The sequence below is a fragment of the Coturnix japonica genome, chromosome 19 (assembly GCF_054131305.1).
Source record: "Coturnix japonica strain WE chromosome 19, WE-NBRP24, whole genome shotgun sequence".
Taxonomy (NCBI): Eukaryota; Metazoa; Chordata; class Aves; order Galliformes; family Phasianidae; genus Coturnix; species Coturnix japonica.
In genome coordinates this window covers 4,736,532-4,748,502 of record NC_140681.1, presented here as the reverse complement: position 1 = coordinate 4,748,502, position 11,971 = coordinate 4,736,532, and the positions used below count along the sequence as shown (strand labels likewise).

General features: G+C 42.0%; 1 long non-coding RNA gene across 3 annotated transcripts in view; it reads right to left on the bottom strand.

Moving 5' to 3' along the window:
• Positions 1-882: 882 nt before the first annotated feature.
• The window catches only part of LOC107322885 (uncharacterized), a 39,286-nt gene continuing 28,197 nt past the window's right edge, over positions 883-11,971 (bottom strand). Inside the window, exons 3-9 of one of the 3 annotated variants that reach the window (XR_014935754.1) lie at positions 9,263-9,391; positions 8,507-8,662; positions 7,744-7,933; positions 6,243-6,324; positions 4,878-4,939; positions 1,559-1,699; positions 883-1,016 (exon numbers count right to left, since the gene is read on the bottom strand). This is a non-coding gene — a long non-coding RNA (uncharacterized LOC107322885). The remainder of the gene's footprint in view (positions 1,017-1,558; positions 1,700-4,877; positions 4,940-6,242; positions 6,325-7,743; positions 7,934-8,506; positions 8,663-9,262; positions 9,392-11,971) is intronic. The other 2 variants (XR_014935753.1, XR_004309409.2) reach the window with 2 other exon arrangements.

Sequence of the window (11,971 nt, the reverse complement as noted above, 5' to 3'; positions counted from 1 at the left end):
TATTGCATGCAGGGAGTGGAAATGAGGATGAACCAAGGGGTGCTGAAAAGAGAGATGGATGTAAATAAGGCTGTTCTCAGCCAGGCTCAGTTGTCACAGCCCAAAGGGGAGGGAAAAATAAAGCTGTTTTCACATCCTCCCTGTAAACCCCAACTGGCTTCATCTGAAGGCTCACACCTGGCAGCATTTTCCACCCACTTTCCCATCGATTTGCACTGAGGCAAGTGGAACATGATAGTGGCACACTGGGCTGCTCCCTGAGAAGCGAAACAGCTTGAGAACCATTTTTCTCAAGTTCAACAGAGTGGGGACATTATTTTCACCCAACTTGCTGTGACTTCACGGGACAATCAGTCACTGCCACTGCTGCAGAGTCCAGCAGCAGAGGGACTGACTGAGCAGCACAAGGCTGTTGTTGTTGCATAGCACAGCACTAGCAGTGCCTTGCAGCAGATAACAGTGGTCTGTTGCTACATATTAGCGTGAGGAAACCAGACTTCATAAGGTGCAAATTGGCAAAGTGCTCCCTGACTTTTCTGCAGCCTGAAATATCCCATGTATAAACAAGGGAGAGCAGGAAGATATAGAAGAGCGACTGAAATGCAGGGGGAGATGAGTAGGTATGAGATCTCTCTCTGATGCAGTGGCTTTATTTCAATTGAATTACTGTCCTAAATCACCTGTTTACAGTTACAGCTGCTCTCCAATGGAATCAACACCCCCCAACCCATAAGAAAGCCCTCCCCACCCACCACCACCATCTGGGACTTGTGATGTTCATACATCTTTCTGATCTATAGAATCAAAAGTTGCTCTCCTCAAACCCAGCCACCTCGAAAGCACACTGATGGTCTTTTCTAATGCAAGCCTGTCCCACCAAAGCATGAATGAAACCTTGGACTTGCCTGGGCTGGTTGGTTTCTCCACAGTGATGGGGATGAAGCCAGTTCTAAAACCCATAAATAGGATCCAGAGGGAGGTTCAGCTCTGCTGTGAGGTGGGGCTCACAGTTGTCTCTACCAGATCAAGGAACAAACAAAACAAAACAACAAAAAAAGCAATTTAATCTGTTTTCTATCTTGTGTTTTGCTGACAGCTCCATAGGGGACCTCAGGAGCAGAGTAACAGAGATATTGCGGGTACAGCTGTGAGTGTAATGGATTTTTTAGTTCGTTTGGAAAATAAACCAGAGTTGATCTGTGTTGACCTGAAACGTGTTTTTGTTTTTTTTTTTGTTTGTTTGGTTTTTTTCCCACTATAATGATAGAAAAGGAGCGAAAATGCACCTTCAATCAACAGCAATATCCCATTTGACCCAAAATGAAAGCTTTCATTTTGTTTTTGTGGCACTCAACCATTTCTTAATTCACGTTAAATTCAAAGCAAAAAAGAAAACACTTGTCAAGCAAAAATGTTTTGCCTTCACCTAAACAGATTTCCTTACCCCTCCCCTCCCACTCAGGGCACTCTGCACTAAATGCATGTTGAGTTGGTGAACTATTCTGATTTCTCTCTGAGCTAGGTGAAAAGTGAAGGGAACTCGTACTGCAGGTCGTACCTTGGTTGGAGCTAGTGAAGCATCAACAGCACTGCAGGTTCCTCCTTGTGCAATGCCTGCTGTCCTCACCAGGGATGTAATCACAGGAGCAGCTCCCACAAATAAGCAGTTTCAGTCTTCTTTCCTGTCCCATCCAACTACCTGTAATGAAGCCAATTCTCAGCTCGAGAAAGGTTCACTCGCCTTCCCACTGATGGCTACCTGCTAATCAACCACAGGAGTGCCCCTGATATGCATCTTAAAATGTGTTATTAATGGGTTGGTGTCCCCTGGAGAACAGCGGGAGGACTGAAAGTAAACCATCAGGATATGTCAGGATTTGAGGCGCAGAGCAGTTCTAATTGAAATCTTCTCTGTCATTTGCTCATCAGGAATGTAGAGCTGCTTCTTTGAATGAAACATTAGACACTGGCCTGACAGCTCCAGGTGGAAGATTATTCGGCAGCTTAATCGCTCCCTGACAGCCCCAGTTACTCCCACATCAGCATCTATTAACCTCTGTTTTATTCAGTCTCATTTATGCCATTTTAATTTGTGGCTCTGGATGCTTTGGAGCGAGAGCTGACCAAAGCCCACCTTGGATGGGCACATGAAGCATCACTATGGGGCCTGTCAGGTCAGCTCCTCTGGGATGGAAATCTTCAGGAAAGACGTTGTCTTGTGAAACCATTGATCTGATCAATTAATTGAATGTTATCAAAACGATTCACATTTTGGGGGTATGCAGCTCAAAGCCCCAAATCGTGGATGAACAAGTCACTGTGAAAAATTCCACTTTAATTTAATTTAGTTTTTGTGATAAGCTGGTAGTCAGCCTTTATGTTTGCTCAAAACCAGATGTCAGTGCACCCCCAAGGCTGGAAGACAGATAAAAAGAACCCAAAGTTTATCCTCTCTAAATCAAGACTGGATGTCTCTTGAAAATTGATGCTATAACTCAAAGAAAAGTTATGGGCTTGATGCAGAAATTATTAGCTGAGGTCTCCGGAGCTGTATTATGCAGGAAGTCAGACTAGATGATGATAATAGTCCCTCCTGGTCCTCTGCTCCATGAATCCTTCTCCTGAATGCTTTGCAATTGTCCCCGAAATGTCCTTCACTGTGTTAAATTCTTGGGTCAAGATCTTCCATTATATTCTAGCAGCAGGCAGGGATGCTCCAGGACGAATTCAAGCCAACTGAGCCCCTCTGTAACTTCTCCCTCACCTGCTTGGGTTCTTTCTGTTCCCTTTCGAGCCCCCAGGGTGGGCTAAGGCAGCGAGTGAGCCATGGCACTAAGGCACCAACCCAGCAACAGTGGTGACTGGCACCATCACGCTGCTCAGCCCCTCTTTGCCAGTTCCCCACGGAGTAGAGGGGCAGCAGAGCAGCCATGGGGAGCTCTACAGAATGGCTCTTCCTTCCAGCAGCCATCTCTGTCCCCCCAGACCCTACTTTGCACTCCTCTCACAGTACTGCCCCACCAAGCAGCTGCATACCTGCTGCTCCACTCAGCCCTGGCTGAGCTGCATCCCCTGCCATCCATGTGCCCAGATGCCCAGAGATTTAATGCTCCTTTCTCATGCTGTTCTGGCACATTTCACTTTAGCCTTGGCCCAGATTTCCATGGCTGGCTCCAGTTGGCTCAGTAATGTAATAGTGGAACCATCTTCACAATAAATCTCTCTTGTGAAAGGACAGACGCAGACCTTCTATGCTCACATATGTGCTATGCTGTGCTGTTTTTGCCTGAACTTGGTGTCTGAAGTCATCATGGTGTGGAGAAGATGCAGCCTTCAAGCGGTGATGCTGTACTTCTGCAAGGCAGTGCTGGAAATGTGGAATTCAGCCTCCCACCAGGGGTTCCCAGCCCCATTAATAATCTGAAATAAGATTGAGCCTGTGCCCAGCAGAGCCTCCAGCAAAGACAGATGAGCCAAAGCAGAATGTAGATAATAGTTGAGTGTTGGATGGGGTGAGGGATCCTGGGTAGAGGGAAAGAGATGGAAAGGATGGCTGGAGGGAATGTGTGGAAGCTGGATCTGATGGAGGAGAGAAAAGGCTGCCTGATGACAAGGAGAGGGATGTACAAAGAAGGGGCAGCACAACTGGGGGTCTAACAGCAAGAATGATGAAAGTGAGGGAATAGAAGAACAAAAGGGCTGTGAAATATAGTAACTAGACAGAGGAACAGCAAAGACTTGAAAGGACTGTTTTGGAGTGTAGATTGAGATAACAGTATAAGAAGCACTAAAAAACCCCAAACAATGACTGCATTCAGGAATGATATAGGTAAAGGAAAATTAAAACAGAGATAATTCTGTGGCTTACAAGCTTTCTCATACCGAGCACAGAGGTAAAAGAGATGTGAATACAGCTAATGAGAGGGAAGTTTCAGCTTCAATACGTACATATGTGTATATAGACAAAAAAGTATTCTACTGCCAAGACAAAAGAAGGAATACTCCCTCCACAAAGAAGCTGATGTCGTTCTGGTGTGCTGAGGAACCATCACTGTTCAACTAGGCACTGACTCTTTGTGTCAGGTGAGGGAGAAGAGAAGGGCAGCAAGATGCAAAGATGAGACTGTGACATATGCTAACAGCAAATTTAACCCTTAGTCCAACTCTTCACAAAAAGATTATGAAGATTTTTTCCTCTCCATACTTGTATATATATCAAATAGAGGCCACAAAGTACAACATAAGCAGGGCAGCATGGGATAGAAAGCAAATAAGTTGCTTCATGGATTGCAGATATGTTTCTTGTGGTACACAACTGCCAGTTCCCCTTTCATCTCCCATTCCCCTAAAGGGAAGAAGCTAAACATAAAAAAAAGCATTAATCTATTCCTTTAGCACCATATCAGATATCTACACATCAGTTGTTTCATGGGAATTATGCAGATCTTTCACTGTTAAAATGTCTCAGTTCATGAATGGCACCGAAAGATTTTAATCATTAGGTTTGCCTTTATTTAATAGAGTTTAGTTAATGGGGTCTGAGAATCTGCTGAAATCAAAGTCGCCCAGCTTGTAAAACAGCACAAAGGAAACTGGGCTTCTTTATGCCAATTAAACATCAATAACCCTGGATTTGGAGGTCTTCTCCCACACTGCATGACACAGTTGGATTTTGGCTATGGAGCTAATGAATCACTGCACCAACACAGTCGTACCCCCAAACAAAGAAGCTCTGCTTCACCAATAAACCAAACAGCACAACTACCACAATCAGGTAGAGACCCACACTTTCCCAATTGTCAGTGGTGTTTATAGGTTTGAATTTAATCCCAACTGACTCTTATAGATAAAAAGAGAGGATACTGAAAAGCACACACCTGGGTTTAGGAGGGATGGCAGTGTACTTCTTATTGGAGGAGGATGGAGATCTTTCTGTGAACTACAGAGGGTGTGTGTTAAGCATGTGTATCAGGCACGTGCTGACTGCAGAAGATGATCTCCCTGCTTCCAGTGATGGTGATCCTGGCTCTGCCCCCTTCATATGTTTAGAGAAAGGATGAATTGTGTTTGCTGGCTATTGGTGAGGAGTTCTGAATTACAGGAATTTGACATGCTAGGACCCTCTGCTGAACAGTAAACCTAAAAACAGGTCAGGAGTGCTTACTGCCAGGTGACTTTATCACTGCTGATTCTGTCTGCATAGTAAGCATCGAGTTTTCCATCATTATTTGTAGTCCCCACAACACAGCTCAACTGAGGAATGCAAGTAAAGGAAAAGCTTGGAAAGACAACTATTGCAGCTTATTTACAATGGCTCCATTGGATCACAGCACTCTCCAGATGCATGTTAAAATGACAATAAAGAAAGCAAAAGCATTTTTAAAATCTGCTGTTATAGCTTTGCATTGGTGACACGTATTTAAATCATCTGCATGCCATCAAACCTTGGTTCCAATTTAAATGTCACTGTGGAAGCTTTTTCTCATCCCCTCATGAAGTCATTTGTCACCTTCCAATTCATGGCAATGAAGGGAAGTGAGGAGAAGATTAGATAAACAAATGAAAAATCTTTGTTTTTAATGTAAAACGCAACCTTTGAAACCTCTTCTCACCATTCAACAAAAGGCAAAAACAAACCAAACCAAAATGAGCCACTGCTGCCATTAGGGGAAACAACAGACAAAGAGAAAACATTTCTTTTTGTTTAAATGCTGGAACTAATAATCAAATGAAACGGCCGTTAAAGTCGATCACCTGGTTGCCCAAATGGATTTTTACCTTTCCATTTACCACCATATTATGGTGAATTTGAATAGAATTGAATTTGAGGGGAGAAAAGAATATCAGTGCTAGAGTTTTTTTCCATACTCTTTAATATTAACATCAAGAAAGCAGTCTTCTTTTTCCCCAGTACAGAAATGCATCCTTATTTTCTGGTCATCTGACAACGTATCTTATTTAGTCTGTTGTTTTTCCCAAGAATTCCCAGTATTTGCTGCCTCAAATTAGACCATTCCTCTAAATGTGAACATCTTGTGACACCCTAAAGCTTCTTTTGAACAATAATCTTATTTTTGTCTTAGGCAAAATATTATGAGCATAATCCGTAAGTAATATAAAACGGTCTCCATAACAGAAGACACTATTAAACCATTATTTCATTTTTACTTCACAATGACAGAGATAACAGCCACACAAACATGGATTATATGATAGCAGTGATACAAATAATGGTTACTTACAGTCATAGGCCAAAGGCAGGAGATCCTAAGTTGTGCAGTATTGCTCCTGATGATATCAGAATAAAACCTTTTCCCCTTTTACCTATTGAGAGAAGATATTTCGAGTCAAAATAATTTTAACACCAGTTTCTGGTAGACACAGCATTTCTGATTACATTCCTTTACTATCAAATGTATATTTGGTTTGACTTAGCAGTGAAAGTTCTGAATTCTTCCTCAAAGCCCAGCTTCTGCAGTTTTGTGATTGATATGAGAGTCAGTATTCTTCCATAAGAATAATCAAAACTGCAAGCTGGGCTGAGAGGAAATGCATTGAAAATGCACAGCTTAGATTATAATACCAAAAGATGCATTAAAAGGACTCAGAATGTTCTTTTCAGGAGTCTCATCACTTGATGCCAAACCCGGGCTTGGATGGAATTGAATCATGGGCGTACTCACAAAGTCTGGTCGTTTGAGTCAAATTACTTATGAGCTTCAATTCAAATCTCACTCAAACGAGGATGTTTTTATTCTGCTGATGTTTCCAGGCTTTGGGTCAAAACTAATTTGCAGACAAAGTAAAAACACACAATTTCACCACCCGAATAAATCATGAAGTCAGAATCAAGTCCTGGAAAGGGCACGGGGACCATCCCACCCAGCAAATGAATTCTGACACTGGCACAAAGGCAGAAGGTGCAGACCTGTCTTTTACACTGATTATTAAACGGCACCCAAACACTTAGTTTTACAGTGTTTCATCTATACTTGTTAGCATATGCCTATCGCTCAATCTGCCCAAAGCTGTGTAATTCAATTTACAGTCTCCAGAGCACACCTCAATAGTGAAAGCATTCACACTCACTGACTTCAGTCCTGCTTTGCTTTCCTACTCCTCACACTAATGTAGCTGCTCCTATAGTATCTGCATGAGACGTGTTGAAGTCATACTCTGTGTCACCTTGTGTTTTTGGTTTGTTTGTTTGTTTGTTTTCCCATCAAGGAACTACATTACAACACTTAAGAAATCAGTTGCTTAAATTTACAATTGCCAAGTTGGTATATCTGTCTTTTGCCATTTCCGCACCAGGTGCAGTTTGTAACAACTAACATAGCCAATGGCTCTGATATTAGAATATATTTTCTTCTACGGTCCATAAACAAAAAATTCTCACCAATAACCTGAATGTATGTGAATGCACTGGTTACCTTAAGAGCACAGTTTAATTCTTTGCAGTCTGCCAGTGTATGTCAGGGTGAATCTGGCATTCATAGAAACAAAAGACTAGATGCTCTAGATCAAAGCATCAAATCATGAGCAGGTCCCATCCAAAAATCCTAGCAGAGCTGGATGAATAATCTGACTTTGGCCTCTTGTTCTGCTCTCCAATTATCTACAGGCAGATGATGATTTTGTTGTATTTATTCACCATTTAAATTATTTGCTGGATAACCTCAGTAAAGAATTCTCTCTTAGCAGGTCACCATCAAGCAGCTTCCTGAGATGCTCAGTACTCACTCTGGTTCAGTAGGAGGCGATCACCTGAAGTCCCTGCAATCTCTGCTGGATGAGCAGAAGCCTTAGAGCATGGCTGTCCAACCTTTTGGCTTGCCTGGGCTGTATTGAGTGCAGAGGAATGGCTCTGGGCCACATATACATTGGCTGCTCCACAGGTAATGCCTCCTCTTTATTTCCATGGAAACTACCACTGATGAAAAGAGCACAATAACATCATTTGATAGTGCAAATTCTCACTGACAAAACATCATCACCACCATTTGCTGTGCATTTTTGCTGGATATGAACAAGAGCCTGCATTTTGTGCTCATAAAAATCTATACCAGCAGAGGTGACTCACTGTTGCCCCTGCTGAAAAGCACCATTCAACAGCTCGCTATGCTCACATCCACTGTTTGGTCTCCATAAACATTCAGCAAGAGTCAATGAATGCCAGTGGGTGACGTTTTTTCCACACGGGAGGAATTCAGTTCTCCCCTTTGCTTCATCCACAGGTCAGAGTCAGACACCATTCTGACAGACTGACCTTCTGTTACAAGGCAGCAAAACGGAATGAAACACTGATGGGAAGATTCAGCCTCTACTGTCACCTGACCAACGTCCACCTCTGATGTTGTGGGTCAAATTAATAAAGTAGGAGGAATTATTTTCAGAGCAGCCCTCATAAAATATATACTCTAGTTCATATATAAGAAAACATTTTAATATCTAATATTTTTATTAAAACATTAAAAAGGAAGAAAAAGAAAAACATAGAACTAACAGGCTGTTTGACCTTGTTTTGGTGAATGCATCAGTCTGGTTCAGTGGCAGCAGATGCCATTCTCACAGAGCTCTCAAGGTGTTCATTGGTGATTTTTGATGGAATTTTACTCTTCTGTGCTTCATAACTGGCAAAAGTTGTTCACAAATGCACATACTGACAAAAAGCAACGACAAGAATAAGGCATGATTGTGAAGCAAGGGATATCTTCCTCTGCTAAGAAAGGGCTTATTAAGGTCTGGTTGCAGGTAACGTATTTACTTGGACTGAAAATGGAATCACAAACATAAATCAATTTCTTTTTTTTTTTTTTTTTTTTCTCTTCAATCTTGAAACTTAATCTCAAATTCCTGTATTAAAACAGAAAGCAAGGCTGCATATTTGTCCCTGTCCACAGGACTGTGTTTAGGACAACGTTTTGCCATAACTTGACTTAGCACTGCCTTGTGCCCTCCCCGTGTCCTGGTTTCAGCCCAGACAGTGCTGATCACACACACGGTTGCAGTGAGAAATAGGAGCATGCCCAGGGCTGGGCAAGAGCAGCTGCACTGTGAGCTGGGCTGGGCTGCATGCAGCCAGGAGGCTGCGGGTTGGACATGCCTGCCTTAAAGACTGGTTTGCAATGCAAAAGGCTGTGCTTCGAATTCCCTTTCTAGGAAGATTTTGTAAACTGCATTTTTTACTATGAGTGTGGATGCTCCTTTGACCTTGAGGTTCCCCACTTCAGAAAGCCCACACTGGCTACTTACTGCTTACCTGGATTAAAAGGCAGATGCAGCTCCATGAATCTGGAAGGTTATCCATTGTCTGTCAAGCAGATGGCTGAATAGATAATATCTGAGAAGCTGTTTAGTTTCATGCTTGAATTCCGCTGCATCTGAGTATCTGCAAAACATTATAAATACTCCAGTGCTGCAAGATAAGCTAAATCAATAAAGTCATAGAAAAATTCCCATTGGGTGTAACAGCTCATATAATAACTGTAGCTGTCTAACCAGGCAACCTCAAATATCCATAAAATTACTTTATTTGTACATTTTGGGATTATTTACCTAACCTGGAAGACTCTGCTGATCACAAGGATTCTTTGAAAATGTTCACACCTACTAATAAAAATATTTTACAGTTTGATTTCATACTATGTAAGTTCCCCAGTGCCTGCCAATGAATTCTGAGTCTGGCCACCTTTTCCAGATATGGATTTCCATCAGGAAGAAATAAAGTAAAAATTGGCATTACTGCAGGTTTTTCTTATTTTATGGGCCATGAGAAAAGTCACTGATCTCATGCCTTAAATGTTGTCCAGCAAAGCAAATGACCATTCAAAGGAGAATTATAGAAGTGGAAATCATTGCCAATAAATAATGCCAGTGCTGAAAGCACAGAGATAAACAAAGTACATCAGAGGAAAAAAACATTCTTACCATTGAGATCCTAAACAACCCTGGCAGCAACGTCCAAGAGGACAAAACTATATATTCCAGTGACTCTGAGAAGGGCATTCAAGCTCCTTCATGAATAGCCTAGAAATCATCATACATACTCAAGCACAGAAACCTTGGATAAAGCCAGGAGCTGTGGTTCATGGGGTGCTCGTTGAGCTCCAACAGAACACAGAGGTGGGCTGTACTGTCACTTTCTAGTGTAGTGCAGGGCAAGAACTGGTCTGGTTGAACTGTTGAAAATTCAGGACTTCCAGCTCTGAGTTAAGTGTGGGCACTGAGTGGGAGTGACTAAGTTGCTTCTTCTAACAGTCTTGGATCCTCTCATGCTTGTGCCTGGCGTAGTGAGCTGCAGAGGAAGGTGGCATATATTATGGAAGGAGGACTTGATGGAAGTCTCTTCTCATTTAGATGCTAGAGGTAAGTATACGAAAGCAGGAACTCACACTGCTCATTTTTAGATGACTAACTAGTCTAATTTGACTTTCTCTTTAATTAAAGGAGAAACTCAGCCTGCTATGAAGCAGCATTTCAAACAGGAACCTAATTTAGCTGCTCTAAGTCACACCATAGAGTAGCTCTCCCTGCTACCCACAGATTACAGAGGGAACTAGAGGAGATCAAGTACCTAAATTAATTGAATAAATGAGATACCTGAAGTTGTGTGGTACAAATACCCTGTGAAGTGCCCTAGAACAGAAAGGACAGCAAGGTTTCTAGTGCTGTGTGGCTGACCTTGAATGGCATCCAACACCAATGGCAATCTTTTCAACAACTCCTGTTCTTAGATTGCTGATGCTGACAACGATTCACTGCATGAAATATTGCTTAAGTGCCATAGAACGGCTTAGTATTGAAACAAAATACAATGTGACAATTAACACTGAAATCTCGGATAAAGTCTTTTTGTTTTAGTGGTACTAGAATTCAAAATAGAGCCAGAGGGTGACAGAGCAGCATAGCAGATGTGCAGTAAGGGAGAACTTCTCATTGTATGTGTAGGTGTTTGCAATGGCAAATTTGACTATAGAAGTTTCTAACCCAGCTGGAAGATGAATTCCTCTTTCTAAGATAACAGACTTGACGAAACAAGGAGTAAATAAACACAATTCCAAATAAAAATATAAAGCACAATGATTAAGCTTTCAGCTTCTACCTCAGCCTGACAGCAGATCTGACAAGTTAACACATGGGTTGGAAAACAAAAACCAAAACCTTTTGTTTTTTGGTTTTTTTTTTCTTTAAAGGAAGAGGGGGAAAAATCCCAATTTTGAGTAAAAGCTGATTTTGAAGCACTGAATGGACTCCTATTGATTTCAGCACTACTAACTCACAAGCAGTCTGTGGGTAAGAACTTTTGAATGGAGCTTTGTGATTTTTAAGTTTATCACTCCTTCAGATGATGTAAAATCAAAGGATGTTTTCTTCCATAAGTAGATGACATATAGCAGCTTGCCTCTTTTCTCAGTTTCATGAAACTAATGCTGAAGCAATACAATACTTCCAGGTTCAGCTTGATGAATTCCTACAGATAAAAGTCCTGAAATCTTATGCATTTCAAGATATGTACCCAGCCTGAATTAGAGCAGAGACTCTTTAGATGGAATGCTTTAGCTGTTTGGGCTAATTGAGGTCCCTTGGCACTGCAGAGACTCCATGTCCTAGAAAAATCATCCCAAGATGGCCTTGAATTCACAGCTCTTCTGTTCTTGTTCCATCCCTGTAGAGCAGCAGCTTACAGAGATTCATTTTATAAAACAGCTCTCAGTTGACATCCGTGGCCACCACATCGTCCCTGATCACTGGAGCAGAAGCATTTTGCTGCCTTCTCCCAGTCCTCCAAGTCCTGTTACTGGAAATGAAGTTTCGATATCTGAGGCACTGAAGCAATCGGTCCTGCCCATGGAAGATGGAAGCACTAAACTGTTAAATTAACAGCTGCAAACAGCTCATGGAATTGGGATAAAAACAAATGAATGAGACTCCAGTTCATTCCCTCTGAGCAAGGAACAGCCTGGGGCAG